Genomic DNA, 25,409 nt, shown 5'->3' with positions numbered 1-25,409 from the left:
GCTCCAATGACACTTTTTTTCTCCTTTTGATCTTTTCTTCGTGGGCTTGTAAAGAACCTTCCAATTGCTCCACCATCATAGAGTCTAAATCTTTAGACTCCTCAATAGCACATACCACAAAATCAAATTTAGGTGTTAAAGTGCGAAGGATCTTTTCTACCACACGGACATCTTCTATGTCCTCCCCGTATCTTCTTAGTTGATTTACAACAGCCTTCACTTTTGAAAAATAATCCGAGATGCATTCAGATTCTTTCATTTTTAAAGCTTCAAAATCAGCCCTTAGAGTTTGAAGTTTTATCTTCTTCACCTTGTCAACTCCTTGAAGAGAATTTTGTAAAATCCCCCAAGCTTCCTTTGAGGTGGTAGCATCTGCCACCGTCTCAAACATGGCATCATCCAAACATTGGTGGATGAGCGTGAGGGCCTGTTGATCCTTCTTCATTGTCTTTGCGAAGACTTCCTTTTCAGTTTGAGGCAGAGCTTCCTCATTATCTGGTTTTGCATACCCTCTATCTACGATTTCCCACACATCCTGAGAGCCAAGAATAGTTTTCATATATAGATACCATTTCTCATAATTATCTTTTGTAAGACGGGGGTACTGAAAAGATAGCTGACCATTATTTGCCATGGCTCTAATACCACGTTATAGGGATAAAAATAATAATCCCGCCCAGGAATAATATCCACAACAAATAATAATAACACAAGAGAGTAATAATGACACCAAATATTTTAGTGGGGTAAAATACAATATTCGAGCGGAGCAATATTACCACTATAATATTACAACTCAGTAGTGTCAAGAGACTACTACAACTTTGAAAGAAATAACACTCTTTGTTTAAAACACTTCACTATAATATTACAACCACTCACTAGTTATCTCACAGACAACAATCTGTGGATTACTCTCACTGCTTTCTGCTTCTCTCATTATTTGGGTGTGTTCGAGATGAAACTAAATACTTCTATTTATAGGATAAGCCACCGCACCTCTAACCAATCAAAGATTGGAATCTTCAATAGAAAACCAACTTTAGAAAAATTGGTTTTGTCCACCGCCTAAGCCGTAAGTTTCGGCAATATTCTCATTTTCGTTTCTTTCCTTTTTTCTTTGGTAGGTGAGGTATGTACCCCACATTTAGATCACTCAACAAAATTCAAATATTTATGTCCAAATACAATTCTAATTTTTAAATATCATTTTCACTTGAAATAAATTTATTTTTTTCTGAAATTTTACGATTCTTATGTCCAAACGCCCACTTAACAGTTACTTGTTTTTCTAAAAAATTATCATGTGGCAAGGTTACTTGAATCAGCTATCCTTAAAGCGTCAAAGCTAACGGTTCCTTTCTCAGGAGTTGATGAGGAAAATCAATAATCATCCAGGAAAGCTTCCAAGAACATATACATTTACTCATTGTGATCTTACTTCTAAACTTACTTTGACCATCTCCCAAACCATCAATAACTCTCAGGTAGTTAATTCTCTTCATTCAAATCAGTTATTTCAGGTTTTGGTTGTCCACAAATATTTTTTGGGTAGATTTTTTAATCTTTTTTCTTCATGATTATCTCAATTATTAACTTCACTGCTTTATAGCCTATTTGGTTTTTAAAATCAGCTTATTCTTAGAAGTGCTTTTAAAATAGTACTTAGGGTAAGAAATAGTACTTTTTTTGAAAAGTACAACAACAATAACAAACCCACCATAATTCCACAAAGTAGGATCTGAAAGGGGTAGGGGGTGTGGGAGGGAAGGTAGAGTGTACGCAGATCTTATCCTTATCTTATCAAGGTAGAGAGGTTATTTCCGACTTTTTTTTAAAAGTATTTTTTCAAAATAAGTTTCTAAGAAGATTGGCCAATCAGGCTGTTAGACATTATTATCAATCTTTAATAAATATTTTTTACTGAGAAATTATTTCGGGGAAAATTCCAGAAAATAAGTTGAAAAATGACTACCATCATGCCAAAAACACATTATGTTTGAGAAAACTAAAGGAGAAAAGTATTGGAAATGTGTTTTTTTGAATTGCAGTTGCAAGGATGGCATAATAGACTGCACAGAGATGAAGTGGTTGCAGAATGGAAGAAAGTTAAAGGGAAGATGTCTCTTCATGTCTATTGTCATATTAGAGGAGGTCATTTCTTGTTAGACTTGTGTGCTAGGCTCAGATATTATATCTTCTGCAAAGAACTCCCTGTGGTAAGTTTTTATAAACTATCACTATATTTTCCACTTTCTTAAGGTACAACACTCTTCTATAGTGTTACATATTTGTTTAATATGTTCATACAAATAGGGATAGAGCTATATGGGTTCTCGACTTTTACGCGAACTCAATAATTTTTGCTTAAACCTTGTAAATGTATATATATTTAATTGTGAACTCAATTATTATTGTATATTAATTTGAAGTTGGCGTCGCTATAACACCCCGTAAATTTCAAATGCTAGATCCGTCTTCGCACACAAACTATTTAACAATTTGAAATGTGCATCATCAGGTTCTAAAGGCTTTTGTTTATGGAGATGGGAATCTGCTATAGAATTACCAAGAGTTGGAAAAAGCTCCAGTTTGGATTTATTTCAATTCAAACATTCAAGAATTCAACAAAATAGAGTGCTTGGGTCCACTCAAAGAAGCAGCTTCTTCTTCTTCTTGTAGTAGTGAGATACAGGCCCCCAAAGCCTTGTCAAGAGTCTTGCACATGTTGCTTCCCCCAAGGAGCTTGATCCATGGGCCTACTTCAATTTCTGATGTATATGGGCCTGATGGTAGGCCCAATAAGAGCAATGGGCCCATCCATCAAGGCTCGTAACAACGGGAAGTACACAGTTAGCCACTAACTAGAGATGTCTTTATTTTTTAGTTACTGTCTAAAATGTATTTACTCTTTAGCCAGTGCTTAATAAATATTTACCCTCCCGGACGGAAATACCCCTGTGCTAGACATGGGTGCTGTGTAAATATTAAGGACAAGGTGTCCTTAACTTCATGAATATTGTGTAAATATTAAGGACAAAACGTCCTGTATTTGCACCTTCCGTTGTTAAACTTAAGGACATCATGTCCATAACTTCATATATGCAGTGTAAATGTTAAGGACATGGAGTCCTTACCTTCGTGTGTGCAGCGTAAATATTAAGGACATAATGTCCTTAACTTGTATTTGCACCTTCTATTGTTAAACTTTAGGACCGCATGTCCTTAATTTCATATGTGCAGTGTAATTGTTAAGGACATGATGTCATTAACTTCATGTGTGCAGTGTAAATGTTAAGGACATAGTGTCCTTAACTTTTCAAGTGTTATGTAACTATTAAAGATATGGTATCCTTAACTTCATGAATGTTGTGTAAATATTAAGGACAAAGTTTCCTGTATTTGCACCTTCCATTGTTAAACTTTAAGGATATCATGCCCTTAACTTCATATATGTAGTATAAATATTAAGGACATGATGTCCTTAACTTCATGTGTGCATTGTAAATGTTAAGGACACCATGTCCTTAATTTACACAGCCCATATGAAGAAAGGGTAAAATTGTCTTTTCGTATTAATTTTAATAGAATAGTGGTTATTTTTGCTCAACATTAAAAATACTGAATAAAAGCTAAATGTCATGTTAAAAAGTGGCTACCCCATGCCATTTCTACTGTAACAACGACAAAGTTAAAAAGAGAGATGCTTCTGTTTGTTTACGTGGTAAACATGGAAAAAAATCATAAATAACTATATTTACAACTGGTAATTGAAAAATAGTTATAGTTTCAAAAGTAACCGGAAGTTTCCCACTTTTTTATGTAAAGATAAAATCGGAGCAAAAACACCCTTAAAAATCCAGAAAAATTCTAGCACAATATGTTGGAGTTCCAACATAATATGACGGAAGTTTATACACAGGAGTTCCAATGTCCAGCATATTATGCTGGATATTTCCGTGTGCTGGAGTTCCAACATAATATGCTCGAAGTTTATACGTAGAAGCTCCATAATCTAACATATTATGCTGGAACTTTTCGTGTCTCAGGCAAAATAATGACTATTTTTAATGACTTTGTAAACGTTGACTACTTTTTAATTACCAGTCCGAAAACTGACTAGTTCGTACTATTTATCAAAACAGTTAATGTACTTATCATGAAAACTAATCGCCAAGAGTAATTCTTATATTAACGTAGTTTGAAATACAACAACAATAACAACATCCCAGTATAATCCCACAAGTGGAGTCGGGGGAGGGTAATATGTACGCAGACCTTACCCCTACCCCGAGGGGCAGAGAGGTTGTTTCCAGGAGACCCTCGGCTCAAGAGAGCAACAAGAGATAATATATTAGTACTATCAATAGGCTCATAATAAAACATATAATACATAACATAAAATAAAAATAACAACAATATATGAAATATAGGAAATACGAAAATGATGGAGAAAAGGATGTAAGGTATACTAATATCCAACAGATATAGCGCTACATCAGTAACTGATCAGTAGCATCGTAAGACTAACTCTTAAAGGATTTTAGTAGTTTGAAATCCTTCTCATATTTTAAGCAGGATTTTAGAGTGTCGCGCAATCGTATTTTTAAGCCAAATGTGCATTTCCATCACTCCCTCCCTTTTTTTTGTTGCACTTTTTAAGAAAGCAGAATGGCCACTTATCTTTCTATTTTCACTTTGTTTTTATCGAGAATATAATTAGATAACATAGTAGTTATTGGCAAAGCTAAAAATTTTACTAAGAAAAGTTTAAAAAAAACACGAAAAGTTAAAAAGAATTAAACATATATACTTAAAATAATTCAACATACATATTATATATACTTAAATAAAAATTTATCTAACTAAACAATGAAGTATAATTTACGACAAAAGAGTGTCACTCGTAACTCGTAACACCCTCTGGACAAACGTGGCACCACCACGGTAGCTATAACAGAGCAATGCCTGATTGTTGGGGCCATGAGATTCATAACGTTTTAAAATTACTACTCTGACTACTAAATTGTGACTTTTCAAAGCTAAAGCAGTAATAAGTTTGTACGTAAGAATGCAGTAATTGCATTTTGGATCCTTTTGTTTTGATTAAAGTTAAGCAGCATTAGATGCGAGTGCATATAGTTGAACAATTTATGTATTAGTAGCACATGTTAATGTTAGCCTCTAAGCTTACCAAGTGACAGCCTAATGCACGAAACATCATGTACTTATACAGAATCAGGAGAAATACCGCATTCAAATATAACCTTGGTAACCTCATTTGATACAAACATGATAGGAAGTAAGGGTCCATCAAACTATACACGGAATCTGGTTCGCCAATAGTTCCCACAGAACACACACAACAGTAAGTAAATAACACAATGAAGTTTTACGTGAAAAACTCCCAGCTCACGAGTTAAAAACCACGACCAACACTCGTAGGATTTCAACTTCACTACTGAGCAAACTTCAGATTACAAACTATTATAACCTAGGAATTAAACTCTTAATCTCTCACTCACTTGTAATAACTCTATTACAAGCCCCTTTGTAATAACTCTATTACAAAGATTACAACTCGACTAACTCTAGCCAAAACACAAACACAAAGTTTATGGTTTTACAAAAGGTTTCCTACGCAATGCTTCTAGCTAAGCTAAGTAGGAATTACAAGTAAATCACTTTATCAAAGGTGCAACACAACTAAGGACGTATAATGACTCAATGCATGAAACTGGTCTTTCGCTATGTTGTTCTCTATTCTTGAAGCCCTAAAAGTCACTTGCAAGATCGCCACACACTTGAGAGAAAGCTTGAGTAATTCTGGAAATGTGCAAGTGTTATTTTTCCTTTGCTTCATGTTAATATTATCCAAGTGATGTCACTTGGATGATGCAAGCATATTTGGTACAAGAGCATTCCCCATAAAGTGACTGCTGCACTATTTGCCTTGTTGCGAGCGTGCAGAGGAACAGTTGCAGCAGCTTTACAGCCATGGGGAGTTGACTGGTTCAGTCAGCAAGGGAACTGATGTCCATCTGTTCCCTCTGTCATTTCTTTGACTCTGAATTGTTGAAACATGTCCCCGACTTGAGACTTGTTGTTCTTGAGCACTTTGAGGATGTGGAACAGGTTTCCCATCTAATTCTTATCATTAAGTTTGTTAGATCATCAAAACATAACAGGACACATAACCTATCAATTTCTCCTTTTTTGATGATGACAAACTTGTAATTGAAGTTCCTCTAAGAACCAGAGTATCATACATATTTACTGTATTCCCCCTGAACTTGTTCCCCCCTCTTGTTCCCACTCAATTAATTTCCCCTCTTTTGGCTTCATAAAAAGTTTAGGCACAAGTAATAAGTAAAAATAAGTCTAGCATGGTTAACTCATGCCATATGTGTGCACACAAACATGCCTAAAAATAGAGCATAAGGGCAAGGCATGCATAGTAAAAGGACGGGATATTCATTAACTGGACATAAAAAGGGAGAAGAATTAGTAGTACCATTTGTTACATAACCATCCACAAAATAAAACAACATAAAAGTTCCAACCACTAATCACAACAAAACAAAGGGATCAAAACAGAGGACAAACAACTTTGAACTGGACACTGGAAAGGAAACAGTTTTTAAGGAGCACTGGATGGGGGAGGCAGAGATGAAAAGGCAAGGGTTCTAAGGAGGATATCCATTCGAGCATTTGCTGACACTTGCTAGTTAAGCAGCCTCTGCTTCAGGTTCTCAACCTGTTTTCTAATATCAGTATTTTCCTTGTTCAGACGGGCAACCTCTATGCTTTGTGTACTGCTGGAACAAGGTGCCTCATGTGTCGGACTAAGCTGTCCCTCAAAAATAACATTTCGTGCCTTCAACTTCCTTATCTCTTTATTGGCAATATTCTGAGCCTTAATCAGTTGAGAGATAGCGGAATTGTTGTCAACCTCTCTTTTCTTATCAATACACTCACACTCTTCTAAAGTGGTTTTGGAGAAGGTTTGCTTGCGAGTACCCACTATAGCTTTTCCCAAAGGGACTTTAAAAAAATTAATTAACTTAGTGAGTAAGAACCCGTAGGGCAACCCATGATTACCATCCTTAAAGTATGCCACTTTCTTCATGTGCTCGATCATGATACCTGATAAATTGATAGTGGAGTAGGCATCCAGTACTTCCATTAGGAACAGGTCTGCTTGTGACGTAATGGAGCGTCTTTCTGTACGTGGGAGAAAAACCTTATTCACCATCTCAAACAACAGTTAGTACACTGGAATGAAGGCCTTCTTGTGTACCCGTTCCCCAAGTTGTACTGCATCATCTTTCAAAATAGCATTTCTGATGTTTGGAGAACGGTTTCCCTCTTTGGATGATATTCCCTCAGTAGGCACTCCCAAGATAGTTCCCAACACAGCCTCGTCCATCACAAAGTCGACACCATTCACCTTTAAACAGATATTATCTCCTTCCACTGTGAACATGTCTGCATAGAAACTACGCACTTCTTCCTAGTACACCTTAGGACTTTCATTTGTGAACAAGTGTGTCCACTGATGAAACTCACAAATCTCAACCAGTTGGCGCATCCTTGTCATGTCAAGAATATTAGGGGCAAATGTTCTACCCCACAACACCTTCTGTTTTCCCAGGTTTTCTCTTCCTTTATCCTTGGCCACACCCACCTTATCTTTCTTGGACGAACTAGGTTCCTTATTGACACCAACCTTTCTTTTCACAGACTTTCTAACACTTTTCCCTTTCTCTGTAGATTTTTCAGATAGTTTCTCACCAGACTTCACTGACTTCTTTTCAACGGACTTTTCAGACATCTTCTCACCGGACTTCTCAGACACCTTCTCACCAAACTCTTCTACCTCAACATTTTTCATAGATGACTCTCTCCTTGGTTTTAGAACTGTAGGTTTCTTAGAGGACTTACGAATTAAGGAACCAGGTTCCTCATTCTCATCTTCATCAACATCAACAACTAGTACTGGAGGTACTTCCTTTTCATTCACCAGTTTCCCACCCTTCACCAACCTTCTCTTTTTCTCTTCTTTGTTTTTCTTTAGAGCTGACTCAAGTGCTTCCTTATTTTACAGTCTAATAGTAGGTTTTTTAAGAGTGGACTCTTTGGGAGTTTCCTTTTTACTCCCAACAGCAATAAAACTAGCAACAAATATATTGTCATAATCTTCCTCACTGTTCTCATTCTCTTCCCCAGAAAGAGATCTCATCTCATGAACAACGATGGTTAATAGGTCAACATCTAAATGAGGAGAGGGATAGGGATCAGTACTGACCTAGGCTCTCTTGAAGACTGAGGGTTTCATCATAAGTAGGAGCAAAGGGATCCTCTTGGGCTGAAGGATTAGGTCCCTCATGTGGTTCCCCAGTAGTACTCTCAAGTGCCAGATTTTCAAGAGGCATCAGTTCCCTAATCTCTACTTGAAGACTATCTGCTTCCCCTTGAGATCCTATGCTCTCAGTAATACTTTCATCACCACCAACCAAACTTCCCTCAGTAGCTATTAATAACATATTCTCTATGGCTTCTTGTTCATTAACCCTAAAGTAGATTCAGAGGACACAATAGGAATATCACATGTTGGGCTTGCTACATTCAAATCAAATCTTGGAGTAACTAGTGCTTATTCACCACTACGAGCCATACTCTGTTGGGCCTTAGAGTTCTCTTTAACTTGTAGACTAGTGACTTTCTGATTTTCTTCTCCCTCTACTGTTTCACCCTTAGCCATTTTTTCCGGCAAGGTGGAAGGAGAGGTCACAGCCACAAACCTCCTTGGTTCAGAGTTTTGCGACTTCGATAAGAACCAGAACTTGATTGGGTTAGAGAAGAAGTAGTGTGTGGTTGGGATTCTTGTGTAGGGTTTGGAGTGGGTGGTATATGGGAAGTAGACTCTGTAGCCTGTGCTTCACAAGATGAAGACAAAATGGGGACTACACTGGTAACGTTTTAGGCTTCTAGATTCTCAGACATGGTAGAGATTTGCAGTGAGAACTAAAGAAAAGGGGTATTGGTTTTTAAGAGAAAAAGGGGAATTTTTGGCTTTTGATATGAACAATGATGAAAGAGACAATGTTTTGGGTTTATTTAAGGAGGGTGAGGGACTGGTTGGGAATAAGTATGATTTTCTGGGTAGGCGAGTCGTTTAGTAACGGGTACGACGTTTGGGTTCTAAAGAGAAGGAAACTAAAATTTTAATGACGTGACACTTTTATAGCCGTTAAAGATGTGCATGAGAGTACTAAGGAACTACTAACTTGAGTCAAGAGAACCAGGTTCCCTAATTAAGTTTTTTGAAGAAGTGAGCCTCATCCTTTTACTAAGATGTAATGACACTAGCTTCTTTTTTGCTCTATAATTGCCATGTGTGTCTACCTGTAACGGTATAGAAATGAGTTAGAACTTGCCAGAAAATACTTTGTAGTTGTTTTACCCATTCATTCTTTCATAGCCAGTCATTGAGGGACCAGGTGCTCAGTTTGATTTTATCAACCCTAGTGATAATCAATTCATTTTAAAGTGCTCTCTGCTCAGTGTTTTGGTGAAGATAACTGCTACTTGGTCTTTTGTCTTGCAAAACTACAGATAAGACCTTTTTCAACATTGTCTTTCAGAAAATGATGTCGCACATCAATGTGTTTTGTTCTCTTATGCTGAACTGGGTTTTTTTTCATGTTGAGAGCACTAGTGTTATCACACAGTAATGACACACAATCAGAAAATACATCAAAGTCCTCCAACCACTGCTTGATCCACAACAATTGAGCACATCAAGAGGAAGTTGCCACATACTTAGCTTCTGCAGTTGAAAAAGCCACGAAGTTTTATTTCCTTGTACACCATGAGATCAGACACGATCCTAGAAAACGTGCTATGCCAGAGGTGCTTTTTCTATCTACTAGATAACCAGCATAATCAACGTTAACATACCCAATCAAGTCAAAATTATCTCCTGAAGGGTAGTACATAACCAGGTCCTGCGTTTCCTTTAGAAACCTTAGAATTCTCTTGGCAGCCTTCAGATGTAATTCCTTTGGACTAGATTGAAACCTAGCACATAATCACACATTGAATACGATGCCTAGTCTTCTTGCTGTGAGATATAAGAGTGAACCAATGATACCTCTGTACATGGTTTCGTTAATAGGAGAACCAGGTTCATCCATGTCCAGATGATTGGCAGTTGCAATAGGAGTATCAATGATCTTTGAACTTTCCATCTCAAATCTCTTTAGAAGCTCTTTAATGTACTTCTGCTGACTTATCATTGTGCCCTTTGGAGTTTGCTTAACTTGCAGACCTAAGATGAAATTCAATTCCCCCATCATGCTCATTTCAAACTCACTTCCCATGAGCTTTGCAAATTTTATTCACACAGAGAATCATTTGTTGCACCAAAGATGATGTCGTCAATTTAAACTTGCACAATGAGCAGGTTCCTCCCCCATTTCTTCAGAAATAAGGTTTCTCGATTTTTCCTCTTGTAAAGCCATTTTTAAGGAGAAATTTGGACAACCTTTCATACCATGCAAGAGGAGCCTGCTTAAGCCTGTATCAAGCCTTGTCAAGTTTGAATACATTCTTAGGATGTTCAAGACATTCAAACCCAGGTGGTTGTTTGACGAAGATTTCTTTTAGATATCCATTCAGAAACGCGCTTTTGACATCCATTTGGAATAATTTGAATTTCATATGAGATGCAAAGGCAATGAGGATTCTGATGGCTTCCATTCGAGTAATTGGAGCAAAAGTTTCATCATAGTCGATCCATTCTTCTTGATTGTAGCCGTGAACTACTAACCTTGTCTTGTTCCTTGTTGTGTTATAAAACTCATCAAGTTTGTTTCTGAACACCCACCTAGTTCCTATAATAGTTCTGCCAGAGGTTTGAGGAACCAAGTGCCATACATTGTTCCTCTCAAATTGATGGAGTTTATCTTGAATAACGGTAATCCAATCAGCATCTTTCAAAGATTCCTTGATATTTTTGGGCTCAATTTGAGATAGAAAAACTGAGAAGGCAAGTGAGTTTCTTGACTTTGATCTAGTTTGAATACCTGAGTCAAGAGGAGTGATCACGTTTTGAAGAGGGTGTGAACTTTTGTGCTTCCAATTAGACACCTGAATCTCATTGTGAGTTCGTTGACATGAGTCCCACTTCTTAGCTCAACATCTGGGGTTCCTAGCACAATATCAACAACTTTGTTCTCTACTTTAGTTATTATGATTGAGGGACCATGTTCCTCTACATCTGCTGGAGATTTAGCTGCACCATTTTCATTTGATTCCTTGACCTGACTCATCATATTAGCCTTTCCATTTCTCATATCAATGATTTCACCAGGAACATTTGATAGCTCTCCATCTTGATCAACCTTATTGTGTGAATCTTTTCCAATTAGGTGGTATGATTCGTCAAAGATCACATGTATGCTTTCCTCAACACATTGAGTTCTTTTATTGTACACCTTGTAAGCTTTGCTTTGTGATGAATATCCAAGAAGGATTCCTTCATCACTTTTGGCATCAAATTTTCTCAGTGCTTCCTTACCGTTGTTGAGGACAAAACATTTTCAGCCAAATGTCCTTAAATGTACTAACTTGGGTTTTCTCCCGTTTAGCAGTTCATATGGGGTTTTGTTCAGGAGAGACCTGATCATGCACCTGTTCACCAAGTAGCATGCAGTGTTAACTGCTTGTGCCCAAAAACCTTTTGCAACACCACTGTCAAATAGTATTGTCCTAGCCATGTTTTCAAGAGTCCTATTTTTCCTCTCCACAACACCATTTTGTTGGAGTGTTCTTGGAGTTGAAAAATTATGACATACCATTTTCAGCACAGAATTCATCGAACTTTGCATTGTCGAACTCTGTGCCATGATCAGATCTTATACTCATAACATTATGGCTAATCTTTACTTGGATCTACTTCACAAAAGCAGCAAACACTAGAAAGGTCTCATCCTTGATTCTGAGGAATAAGGTCCAGGTGAATCTGGAGTAGTCATCCACTATGACAAAAAATGTACTTATTTCCTCCTCTACTTGGCACTCTCATAAGTCCACATAGATTCATATAAAGGAGATCAAGTGGCCTTGAGGTTCTTACTTCCTTTTTAGGTTTGAAGGAGCACTTGACTTGCTTTCCTTTTACACATACATTACACACCTTGTATTCTTTGAAACTTGGCTTAGGCAGCCCATGAACCAGGTCCTTCTTAACCAGTTTGTTCAGCAACATAAAACTTGCATGTCGCAATCTTTCATGCCACAGTTCAGCATCATCATCCACAGTACTCAGATATGTGAGATCCCCATCGTGCAAGGACTCAAAATTAGCAACATAAATGTTTTTGTATCTTTTTGCCATCAAGACCACTTCACGAGTCATGAGGTTTGTGACTGCAGATTTTTGACACAAATTCCACCTTGTTTCCTTTGTCGCAGATTTGAGAAACACTCAGTAGGCTATACTTCAAGCCATTCACATAATACACATTTTCAATTGAGTGAGTGAGTGACTTTTCAATTCTTCGTACTCCCAAAATGTATCACTTTTTGCCATTGCGAAAGGACACACTCCCTCCTTGTAGGGCTTTGAGTGAAAAAAAAATCATTAGTGTTTCCAGTCATATGCTTAGAACAACCACTATCCATGTACCATCTTTGGCCGCTTTCTTTCACTGCTCCTTGCACAAGAAAATCAAGGATTAGAATTAGGAACCCAAATAAGTTTGGGTCCCTTATAGTGAGGAAAAGGGTGAATCAAGGTTCTTTTTATCCAAGCAGGCATCACAAATTTTTTATATGAAAGACCAAGTTCTTTAATAATAGTTATTTTTTCAACAAAAATTTTATTTTTCTGTCGGGACCGAAATCTAACTTCACAGGTTTCTTTAAAATGCCCAGTGTTACCACAGTGAGTGCAAAACCAGTTATCAGGGACAATAATGTACTTGCTATAAGGGTTTTAAGGAGTCTTTTCCTTTTGGAACCCGATTCCTTGCCTATTTCCCCCATTGTTTTTATATATGACGGTGATTGCATCAGAGGACCAGGTCCATTTAAGAGATTTTTCTAGATCATTTTTAACTCCGCCTAGATTATCCTGAAGTTGTCTATTTCTCTCAAGTTCAGCACATAGACTATTTTTCATTGATTTTAGCTTATTTTTTAAGCCTAAGGTGTGCCTCACTTGCAACTTCCTTTCCCTTTTGAGTGTTCTCATACTGACCTTCCCTTTTTAGTTCCTCAATTGTTTCTTTTAGGTCTAAAACTACTACTAATAAGTTATCTTTGTCATGCGCTATGTTTGCAATCTTTTCAGTTAAATCATTTTGTCCCTTTTTAAACCTTCAATGGTCTCTTTTAGATCCACCATAACAACTACTAGATTATCTCTCTCATGTGCTACTTCTCCTAGTTCCACAGTTAGCATATTCTTATCATTAATGAGATTGTAATATGTATCAATTAGAACAACAACTAAGGATATAAGCTTCTTTTGAGAATAGGACTTCAAATTTCTGAGAACGTCTAGAAAGTTCATCTCATCGTCATCATCATCTTCCTCTTCCTCATCAGATTTTGCCATCAAGGCAAAAATAGAGTCATACTCAACTGCTTCACTTTCGACGGCCATCATTGAAGTATCACATTGTTCATCATCTCTCCTTCAGACTCATTGGATGAGTCTCTCCATGCAGCAAGAGCTTGTTTCACAACATTGTCAGCAATGTCTTTTCTTTTGAATCTTCTGTCAGGAACCGGGTTCCTCTTTGCTGCCTTATCAGTATTGTGCTTGTACTGATCTTGCTTGTGCAGAGGACAATCCTTGATGAAATGTCCTGACTTTCCACATTTTTTATACAAGTCATAGCCTTTTGGTCTGCTGAAGCTACCTCTTTTTGGAATGCCTCCATTTCTACGCACCATTTTCTGGAATCTTTTTGTTAGATAGGTCATGCCATCATCCTCGCCACTTGAGTCATTGTTATCAGCCTTGAGGACTAGGTTCTTCTACTTATTGGGTTCTCTTCTTTCATGGTCCTTATTTTTCTTCATTTCATATGTCTTCAGATTTCCAATGAGTTCATCAATGGTCAACTTTTGCAAATCCTTTGCCTCTATGATAGCATTGACCCTGCTATCTGAGGAACCATGTAGTACACTAAGTATTTTCCTGAAAAGTTTGTTCCTTGGAATGATTTCACCCATAGAGTAAAGTTCATGATGATGGAGGTGAATCGAGTGTGCATATCCTGAATGGACTCATCGTCCTTCATCTTGAAGAGTTCGTACTCAGTGGTGAGCATGTCGATTTTCGACTGCTTGACTTGAGTTGTTCCTTCGTGTGCCGTTTGCAGAGCTTCCCTATCACGATTCTAAACCCGGACCCAGTCGTGATGGCGCCTCTCGTGAAGACAAGGCTAGCCGACACTTCCCATTTCAATTTTAAGTAGTTAAATAATAAGATTCAAGTCTAAAGCATGATAAAATAACCCAAGGTTTAAGCAGTCAACTGTACAAATATGCGGAAGAACAACCCCACACAGTCCGATACCGGGGTGTCACTAGTCATGAGCATCTACCAATCCTAATACAAGTCTGAAAAGTTTATAAGCTATTACAAAATGTCTGATAAGAGATAGAATGATAAAGGGGGAGAAACATGGGACTGCGGACGCCAAATAGCTACCTCATGGACTCCGAAATCTGCCGGGAGCTCTCAACTCGCACTAGCAGGATCTGCAGCGCCTAAATTTGCACACAGGGTGCAGGGAGTAAACTGAGTACTCCAACTCAGTGAGTAATAATCATAAATAAAGACTGAAAGCAGGAAATTACGTAAGACACATTGCATGCTATAATGAAGCAGTAAAACCATTAAAATAGTAAATCAGTAAAGATACGAATAATCATATAAGTTCAGTTTAAACTTCAGGAAACACCTTTTCAACAGTTTAAACAGATAAATGATAGACAAATAAGACAGATAAGCACATAAAGGTTTTTGCGCCTCGGGCACAATGTCAATAATACCAGCCCCTCGGGCTATCTCTCACATCACAATGGGTACCCGCGCTCAATAGGGGTGTGCAGACTCCTGGAGGGGGCCCTTACGGCCCAAGCGCAATATCAAGCCATCTCGTGGCATCATCACTAGGCTTTCGGCCTCATATCAACAAGCCTTCTCGTGCCGTATAAATCTCATGCCCTCGGCCTCATAAGAATAGTCAATGTTTCCTCACCACATAGTCCCTCGGCCTTACTCAGTCAAAATCCTCACAAGTCACTCGGTAATTGTAAAACATGATTCGCAGCCCAAAATATCATTTAAAAGATCATTTAAGTGTTAAAACAGAGTAAACATGGCTGAGCTATGAAAATAGTGAAATATAGCATGACTGAGCTCAAGTATAAAGTCAAAACAGTGAGAAAATATCAATAAAATCCCCTAAGGGTTCAAATAGTTGGCACAAGGCCCAAATATGGTGCACGACCTCACGCTCGTCATCAAGCGTGTGCATCACCTCAATATAGCACAACGATGTGTAAATCTGGGGTTTCATACCCTTAGAACATCATTTACAATTATTACTCACCTCAATCTGGTCAAATCTCTAGCCCGCGATGCCTTTGCCCCTCGAATTGGCCTCCACTCGTGTCGAATCTATCCAAAATCATAATCACGACATCACAATATGCTAAGGGAACGAAGCCCAAGTGAAAATAATCAATATACAACACAAAGACCAAAATTACCAAAACTCGACCCCCGGGCCCACGTCTCGGATTCCGGTAAAAATCACATCAATGGATTCCTTATAAATCCCCGAGTTTATACATACCAAAAGCATCAAAATCCAACCATAAATGACCCCTCAAAACCCAATTTCTAGGTCTCCAATTTCAAGCTCTAGTTCTTCCATTTTAGGCTTAATTTCCATGATTAATTATGTAGATTTCACATTAGAATCGAGTTTTAAGTCCATGAATCTTACCTCCAATTATTTCCCCTTGAATCCCTCTCCAATCCCCTTCAAAAAGCTCCAACAACGCTCAACAATGGAAGAAATAAACCCCAAAATCGCGGACAAGACGACTATTTAAACATTCTGCCCAGGCCTGAAATCCTTCTTCGCGAACGCGGTCAAAGCCTCGCGTTCGCGAAGCACAAAATAACTTTGACCAAAACTCCTCTTTCGCGATCGTGACCTGCCCATCGCGAACGCGGTGCTTCCTCAGACTAACCCTTCGCGATCGCGTTTCCGCTCTCGCGAACGCGATGAATAAATTCCCCTGAAGCTCAGCTGCCTATTTTCTTCTATGCGAACGCGACACCACCCCGCGAACGCGATGCACAAATACTCAGCCCTTCGCGAACACGGAGCCTTCCTCGCGAACGCGAAGGCTTAAATCCTAGCTTCCTCAACTGACCCTTCGGAATGCGAGGACCCACTCGCGAACGCGAAGGTCATTTCTCTGTAGCACTGTCCTGCAATTTTCTGCAACTCCAAACATCATGAAATGGTCCGATTGACCACCAGAAACTCACCCGAGCCCCCCGGGACCTCAACCAAACATACCAACATATTCTATAACCTGATTCAAACTTGTTCCAACCTTCGTATCGCTCAAAACAACATCAAAATACCAAGTTCGCATCGGATTCACGCCTAAAAATTCCAAAATCTTTTAAATTACGCTTTTGATCAAAAACCCAACCAAACCATATCCGAATGACCTGAAATTTTGCACACACATCCCAAATGACACAACGAAACTACTAAAACTCTCATAATTCCATTCCAACCCCTATGTCAAAATCTCACCTATCAACCGGAAATTGCCAAAAATCCAATTTCGCCAATTCAAGCCTAAATCTATTATGGACCTCTAAAACTCATTCCGATCACGCTCCTAAGTCCCAAATCACCTCCCGAAGCTAACCAGACCATCAGAACTCATATCCGAGCTCTCTAACACATAAGTCAACATTCAGTTGACTTTTCCAATTTAAGCTTCCTTAAAAGAGACTAAGTGTCTCAAACCTTACCAAATCCTTTCTGAACCCGAGCCAACCAACCCGATCACATATAGAACTGATATACAAAGCAATAAGAAGCAGAAATGGGAAAAATGGAGCAGTAAATAATGAGACGATTGGTCGGGTCGTCACATCCTCCCCAACTTAATCAAGCATTCGTTCTCGAACGAGTCAAGAAACATACCTGAAGCCTCAAACAGGTGAGGATATCTGCTCCTCATCTCCCGCTCGATTTCCCAGGTAGCCTCCTCCACGGGCCGACCTCTCCACTGCACTTTCACTGAAGCTATACCCTTTGACCTCAACTTTCGAACCTGAAGCTCCAAAATAGCTGTTGGCTCCACATCATAAGTAAAATCACCATCCAACTGAACTGTGCTAAAATCCAGAACATGAGACAGATCCCCAATATACTTCCGGAGCATAAATGTGAAATATCGGATGCACACTCGACAAGTTGGGTGGCAGAGCAAGCTCATAAGCCACCTCCCCAATCCTACGAAGCACCTTAAAAGGCCCAATGAACCGAGGACTCAATTTACCTTTCTTCCCAAAACTCATAACACCCTTCATAGTCGAAACCTTCAACAGAACATTCTCACCAACCATGTAGGACACATCTCGAACCTTCCTGTCAGCATAACGCTTTTGCCTCGACTGCATTGTACGAAGCCTCTCCTGAATCACCTTCACCTTTTTCTAATGCATCCTATACCAAATATGTCCCCAATATCCTAGCCTCACCTGGCTCGAACCAACCAACTGGAGATCTACACTGCCTCACATACAAAGCCTCATATGGAGCCATCTGAATACTCGACTGGTAGCTATTGTTATAAGCAAACTCTGCGAGTGGTAGAAACTGATCCCATGACCCTCCGAAATCAATGACACAAGCACGCAACATGTCTTCCAATATCTTAATAGTGCATTCGGACTGCCCATCCATCTGAAGGTGAAAAGTTGTGCTCAACTCAACCAGAGTACTCAACTCTCGCTGAAATGATAGAAATGAGGACACCATGCAAACGAACAATCTCCCGGATATAAATTTCTGCCAACCGCTCTGAAGAATAGGTAGTACACACAGGAATGAAGTGCACGAACTTGGTCAGCCGATCCACAATCACCCAAATAGCATTGAACTTCTTCAAAGTCCGTGGAAGTCCAACTACAAAGTCCATAGTGATCCTCTCCCACTTTCACTCTGGAATATCCATCCGCTGAAGCAAGCCACCCGGTCTTTGATGTTCATATTTCACCTGCTGACAATTGAGACACCGAGCTACAAATCCCACAATTTCTTTCTTCATTCTCCTCAAACAATAATGCTGCCTCAAATCCTGATATATATTCGTGGCACCCGGATGAATGGAATACCGCGAGCTATGGGCCTCCTCTAGAATCAACTCCCGAAGCCTATCCATATTGGGCACACATATTAGGCCCTGCATCCTCAACACCCCATCATCACCAATGGTCAAATCCCTAGCATCATCATGCTGAACTCTATCCTGAAGGACAAGCAAATGCGAATCATCATACAGGCGCTCTCTGATGTGATCATATAAGGAAGACCGAGAAACCACACAAGCCAATACTCGACTGGGATCCGAAATATCTAACCTCACAAACCGATTGGCCAAGGGCTAAACATCAACTGCAAAAGGTTTCTCCCCAATTGGAATATATGCCAAACTCCCCATACTCAACGCCTTTCGGCTCAAGGCATCAGCCACCACATTGGCCTTTCCCGGGTGGTACAATATAGTGATATCATAATCCTTAAGCAAATCCAACCATCTTCGCTGTCTCAAATTAAGATCCTTTTGCTTGAACAAGTGTTGGAGGCTACGATGATCAGTAAATACCTCACAAGACACACCATACAAGTAATGCCTCAAAATCTTCAATGCGTGAACTATGGCAACCAACTCTAAATCATGAATGGGGTAGTTCTTCTCATGGGGTTTCAACTGATGAGAAGAATAAGCAATAACTCTACCCTCTTACATCAAACAAAACCAATACCAACTCTCGAAGCATCACAATACATGTTATATGAACCTGAAGCTGATGGCAAAACTAATATTGGAGCTGTGGTCAAGGCTGTCTTGAGCTTCTAAAAGCTCTCTTCATACTCGTCCGACCATTCAAAGGGAGCACCCTTCTGAGTCAACTTGGTCAAGGGCGATGCGATAGATGAGAATCCCTGAACATATCTGCAATAATAACCCGCCAAATCAAGAAAGCTACGAATCTCTATAGCTGAGGATGGTCTAGGCCAACTCTGAACCGCCTCTATCTTCTTTGGATCAACCTGAATACCCTCGCTGGACACCACGTGCCCCAAGAAAGCCACTGAACTGAGCCAAAACTCACACTTAAAGAATTTTGCGTAAAGCTTCTCCTCCCTCAATCTTTACAACACAACTCTCAAATGCTCTGCGTGCTCCTCCTGACTATGCGAATACACCAGAATATCATCAATGAAGACTATGACAAACGGGTCGAGATAAGGCCGAAACATACTGTTCATCAAATGCATGAACGTTGTTGGGGCATTGGTCAGCCCAAAAGACATCACCAAGAACTCATAATGACCATATCGGGTCCTGAAAGTTGTCTTAAGGATATCCTAGTCCCTGATCTTCAATTGGTGATAACCCGAACGGAGATTAATCTTGGAGAACACTCTAGCTCCCTGAAGCTAATCAAATAAATCACCAATGTGAGGCAAACGATACTTGTTTTTAACTGTTACTTTGTTCAATTGCCTATAATCAAAGCACATCCTCATAGTGTCATCCCTCTTCTTCACAAATAGAACCGGTGCACCCCAAGATGACACACTAGGCCGAATGAACCCCTTATCAAGGAGTTCCTAAAGCTGCTCCTTTAACTCCTTCAACTCCACTGGTGCCATTAATCATAGGCTAAAAACTCGTGTTTTAGTCGTTGTAACAACACTTTAATTATTGAATTTTACAAAGGTTTGAGCTTAAATGATAATGAATTATACTAAATTCATGCTTTATGCCTTGCAGGAAGCTAATCCGACTTAAGAATTAACTTTGGGATGAATTTGATTAATTTGGGGCTTTGAAGTCTGAGTACATACATACATACATACATACATACATACATACATACATACATACATACATACATACATACATACATACATACATACATACATACATACATACATACATACATGCATACATACATACATACATACATGCATACATACATACATACATACATACATACATACATATACATATATACATATACATATACATGTATACATATACATATATATGTATATATATATATGTATATGTATATATATATATGTATATGTATATATATATGTATATGTATATGTATGTATATATATATATGTATATGTATATGTATATATATATATGTATATGTATATATATGTATATGTATATGTATATATATGTATATGTATATATATATATATATATATATATATATATATATATATATATATATATATATGTATGTATATATATAGGGGATGAATTTTCATTAGTAACATTCCCTAGCTTATGGTGCTTAAAGAGAATAGGATTTATTGTTATTATGTAAAAAAAGGGGGGGGGGGGGTGGAGGTGGTTTAACATAAGAGTAATGCTGAAATTATGAAATGAAATGGTGTATGTATGAAATGCTCAAAGAGATGTAGCTACTACATTCTATATTTATCACACCCTTCCTCAGCCTGCATTACAACCAATTAAAGTCCTATTTGATATTTGATTGAATAAGCTCAATTAGTAGAGTATTACACTAGGGACAAGCATATGGTATGTCATCTGTTGCACATGAATTTCAATTCTGAGAGGGAGTGAATTCTTCCTATTTTGAGTTTCTAAATATTTGTGAATACTATGTTGAGAGGAACTAGTCTATATTAGTTGTGGGAGGGCACATGATTTGTGAAAGCAAGGAAACGTTTTAACCTTAGTGTTAGAGTAAGTGAGCAAGTTATGAAAATGCGTGGCACTTGTGAGTCATGTCTTGAGTTTGAACTATTATGAATTGGTACTTAAGTGTCGGCATGTGTTGTTAGAAAAATTGCTTGATAAAAAGGTCGCCCTTATGTGAAATGTATGTTAATTGCTCGAGGACGAGCAATGGTCTAAGTGTGGGGTGTTGATCATAGGCTAAAAACTCGTGTTTTAGTCGTTGTAACAACATTTTAATTACTGCATTTTACAAAGGTTTGAGCTTAAATGATAATGAATTGTACTAAATTCATGTTTTATGCCTTGCAGGAAGCTAATCCAACTTAATAATTAACTTTGGGATGAATTTGATTAATTTGGGGCTTTGAAGTCTGAGTAAAAGCTAAATAAATCAAGTTGGGATCGTGTTTGGGGGTCGCAAAGCAAGCCCGGATAGAAAAACAAGAGAAAAAATTAAGCAGCGCAGAAAAATACACTGCCGCGCAATGGGGCACGTCGTGTGGGGCGCCGCGGTAGTGCAAAAAACTGCGCTGCATTGTTTTGCTCCGTTAACATGCATTATACCTCTGTCCAATCCATGTACGCGGTGCACGGGGCACCGCGAACGTGTAAAAATCGCAGAACTACTCTATTTCGGTCTAGAAAAGGCATAATTGTCAAAAACCCCTTCACACACGATTAAAAAAGGGGAAAGCATCCATTATTGACGGACCAAACTGTTTTTGAGAGAGAAAAAGAGGAGGAAATCCATCTTGGAGGATCAAAATCAAGAGGAGACAACACTTTGGAGCAAGGATTAAAAGAGTTTTTCTAAACTTTCTTCTAGTATCTATTTATTTGATGTTTAAGACTTATATTGTTGATGTTTGTATAATTATGAGTGGCTAAAAACCCAAATATTCTGGGGTTATGGGTGATAGATGATTATATTGTTTGAAGCTTAGATTGATGATCTTGAAATTATCGTTAAGGATTGTTTATTTGATTCTGCTATTAATTATTTTACTGCGTAGCTAACAATGAAATACTATTTACGAATCTTGAGTTAAACTTGAAAAAGGAAATTTTTGATTGCATATAGAATCAAATAGAGCAAGATCAGGATCCTGGGCATCGGGTGAAAGATTCCCGATTAAGATAGAACTATACTTAATTGCCTTGTTTGGTTGAGAAATAGGATTTGTAAATGCATTTGAGTTAATATTAATACCATAGAAATATAGGTATTAATTTAACTTGAATAGGCGCATAAGAAATCGACAGATTCCTATAATCAATAACCCAGATAATTTAATAAATTATTTTTAAGCTAAAAATGTAGCATGATCTCTAGCAAGCCCATGACCCCGGAATATCTCTTTTATTAATTGTTAAAAGAAAAATTCATAAGTGGCATAGTAACTTTGTGTTGTATTATTGTTTGTCTACTAGTTAAATTATAAATTGGTTATTTATGTATTTTATGTTGAATTAGCTTGAATCGATAATTGTTTGAGTTTGCATCAGTCTATAAGTTGATCACAAGTCCTCGTCGGAACGATACTTTACTTATTACTATATTACTTGAAGATCGCGTACACTTGCGTGAGTGTTTTGGTCGCAACAAGTTTTTGGCGCCGTTGCCGGGGACTTGGAAATTAGCTACTTGACTAAGTTAAGCTTTTATCAGCTATTGGTTTAAGTATTAATTTTCAGTTCACTTTGTTTGTGTCACGCAGGCTCTTCTCTTGAATGCGGAGGAGTAGAAGCCCAAGCAATCTCTTCCCTCTGGATCCTGAAATTGAAAGAACACTTCATAGAGCGAGGAAGGAGTTTGAAGCTAGATACAAAACAGAAAGAGAGTTGGACATTTTAGTTCAACCACAGCCAACAGTGATGGCAGGTAATGGAGGGCGTCCGGTGATAGAAGCTGCAAGGCCAAATATTTCTAATATGACTCAGGCTATTGTGAAGCCTGATATCACTGGTCACATTGAGCTTAAACAGTACATGATACAGCTGATTCAGTCCACTGGGCAATATGTAGGTCTATCTCATGAATACCCGCAGAGGCACATTCAGAATTTTTTGGAAATCGCGGATACTTACAACTATCCAAGTGTTTCCGAGGACTATGTCAGGCTAACCTTGTTTCCTTTTTCATTGTTGGGGGAAGCTAAAGAATGGTTGAGAAGGAGCCTGCTAATTCAATCCATACTTGGGATGATTTAGCAAAGAAATTCTTAATCAAGTTTTTCCCCACTAAAAAGACAAAGTCTTTGCGGAGCCAGATTCTTGGGTTTCAATAACGGGATGGTGAGACTCTTCGCCAAGCTTGGGAAAGATAGAAGAAACTACATCGAGACTGTCCACATTATTGTCAAACTGATGAGGTATTGGGCCATACTTTTGTTGATGGATTAGATGAGACTTCAAAGATGAATCTTGATTCAGCTTATGGAAGTAGTTGCATGGCGAGACCATATAGTGAAATACAACTTCTGCTAAACAAATTCGCTGCTAATGATCATAATTGGCAAGGTGAGGGAGAACCAAGGAGAGCAATGAAACTGAAAGCAACAGGGGTACTTGAACTTGATGATTTTTCATCCATGAGAGCAGATATAGCAAAATTGGCAAATCAAATGAATAGAACGACAATGAAACAGACACAACAAATGCAACATGTTCAACAAATGTCGAGTTGTTGTGAAATGTGTGGTGACAATCACACAAGTGACATGTGCCCAACAAATGTAGAGGTCCGATGAACCAACAGGTACAATATGGGAATACTTACAATGCAAATTGTAGAAATCATCCTAATTTCTCTTGGGGTGGAAATCAATCAAATCAGAATCAATATAGACCCCAAGGAAATTTTAATCAACCTCAAAGGCCACCCCAGCAGGTTGAAGAAAGTACAAATGATTTGTTGAAGAAATAGTTGCATGACAATCAACAACTCATAACTGATTTTAGAAATCTTGAAAGGCAAATGGGACAGCTAGCTGCAAATCAAAACACTAGACCTGCAGGTGCTCTTCCAAGTGATACAAAGAAAAATCCGCAAGTTAGTGTAATTACACTTAGAACTGGAAGGGAATTAGAAGAAGTTGCAAAGAAGAGAAAAGACAAGCCTATACCTGAGGGTGAATTGATTCCAAAAGCAACACAGGAAGCAAAGAAAGATGATACACTTTCAGCGCCTATGAATATTCCAAGGCCACCACCACCTTTTTCACAAAGATTGCAGAAAAAGAATGATGATCGCATGTTCAACAAATTTCTCTCTATGTTGAGTCAGATTCAATTGAATATTCTGTTGGTAGATGCGATTCGTGATATTCCAAAGTATGCCAACTACATAAAAGATATTGTGTCTAACAAGAGGAGATTGACTGAATTTGAAATAGTTGCACTTACTGAGGAGTGCACTTCAAGGGTCTAAAATAAGCTTCCTCAAAAGCTTAAGGATCCTGGTAGTTTTACTATCCCTATGAGAATAGGCAATGTTGATGTAGGCCATGCACTTTTTGATTTGGGAGCAAGGATAAATTTGATGTCATTGTCCTTGTACAAAAAATTGGGTTTGGGAGCTCCAAAACCCACCACTGTGATATTGCAACTAGCAGACGGGTCCATAGCGTACCCGGAAGGGGTGATTGAAGATGTGCTGCTGAAAATTGGGAAATTCATTTTCCCGGCTGATTTCATTATCTTAGATTTTGAAGTAGATGAAAAAGTTCCTATTATATTGGGAAGACCTCTCTTGGCTACAGGTGATGCTATAATTAAAGTAAGAGAGGGAAAAATAATCATGAGAGTTGACAACGAGGAAGCTATTTTTAATGTATACAAAGCAATTCAACTTCCTGACCATTATGAAGAATTGTCTATGATATCTGTCATGGAGATGGATGAGCAACTTATTACCCCAAGTGTATATTTGAAGGATTCTTTAGAGAAAGCAATTGTGTTGTTCGAGAGTTTGGAGATTAATGATGAGGTTGAAGAGATGAAGCATATTTTGAATGCATCATGTGAATATATGAAAGGTTTAAATCCCTTTGAACCTTTGAACAGACCAAATGGTCCTCCTCCGAAGCCATCAATTGAAGAAGCTCCAAAATTGGAACAAAAGCCTTTACCTTCTCACCTTCATTATGCTTATTTGGGTAGTTCTGATATGTTACATTTTATTATTTCTTCTGACTTATCTGAATTGCAGGAAGAAAAGTTACTGAGAGTACTACGTGAGCATAAAAGAGCAATTGGGTGGACAATGTCTGACGTAAGAGGTATTAGTCCAGCTTTTTGCATGCATAAAATTCTCATGGAGAAAG

At 38.3% G+C, this 25,409-nt stretch overlaps 1 pseudogene; it reads left to right on the top strand.

Annotated features, from left to right (window-relative positions):
• The first annotated feature begins 632 nt into the window (after positions 1-632).
• On the top strand, positions 633-2,836 carry LOC104245097 (protein STAY-GREEN homolog, chloroplastic-like; annotated as a pseudogene).
• The last annotated feature ends 22,573 nt before the right edge of the window (positions 2,837-25,409 follow it).

The sequence above is a fragment of the Nicotiana sylvestris genome, chromosome 8, assembly GCF_000393655.2.
Source record: "Nicotiana sylvestris chromosome 8, ASM39365v2, whole genome shotgun sequence".
NCBI classification, from domain to species: domain Eukaryota; kingdom Viridiplantae; phylum Streptophyta; class Magnoliopsida; order Solanales; family Solanaceae; genus Nicotiana; species Nicotiana sylvestris.
The sequence above is the reverse complement of the archived record's forward strand: the minus strand, read 5'-3'. Positions and strand labels throughout refer to the sequence as shown.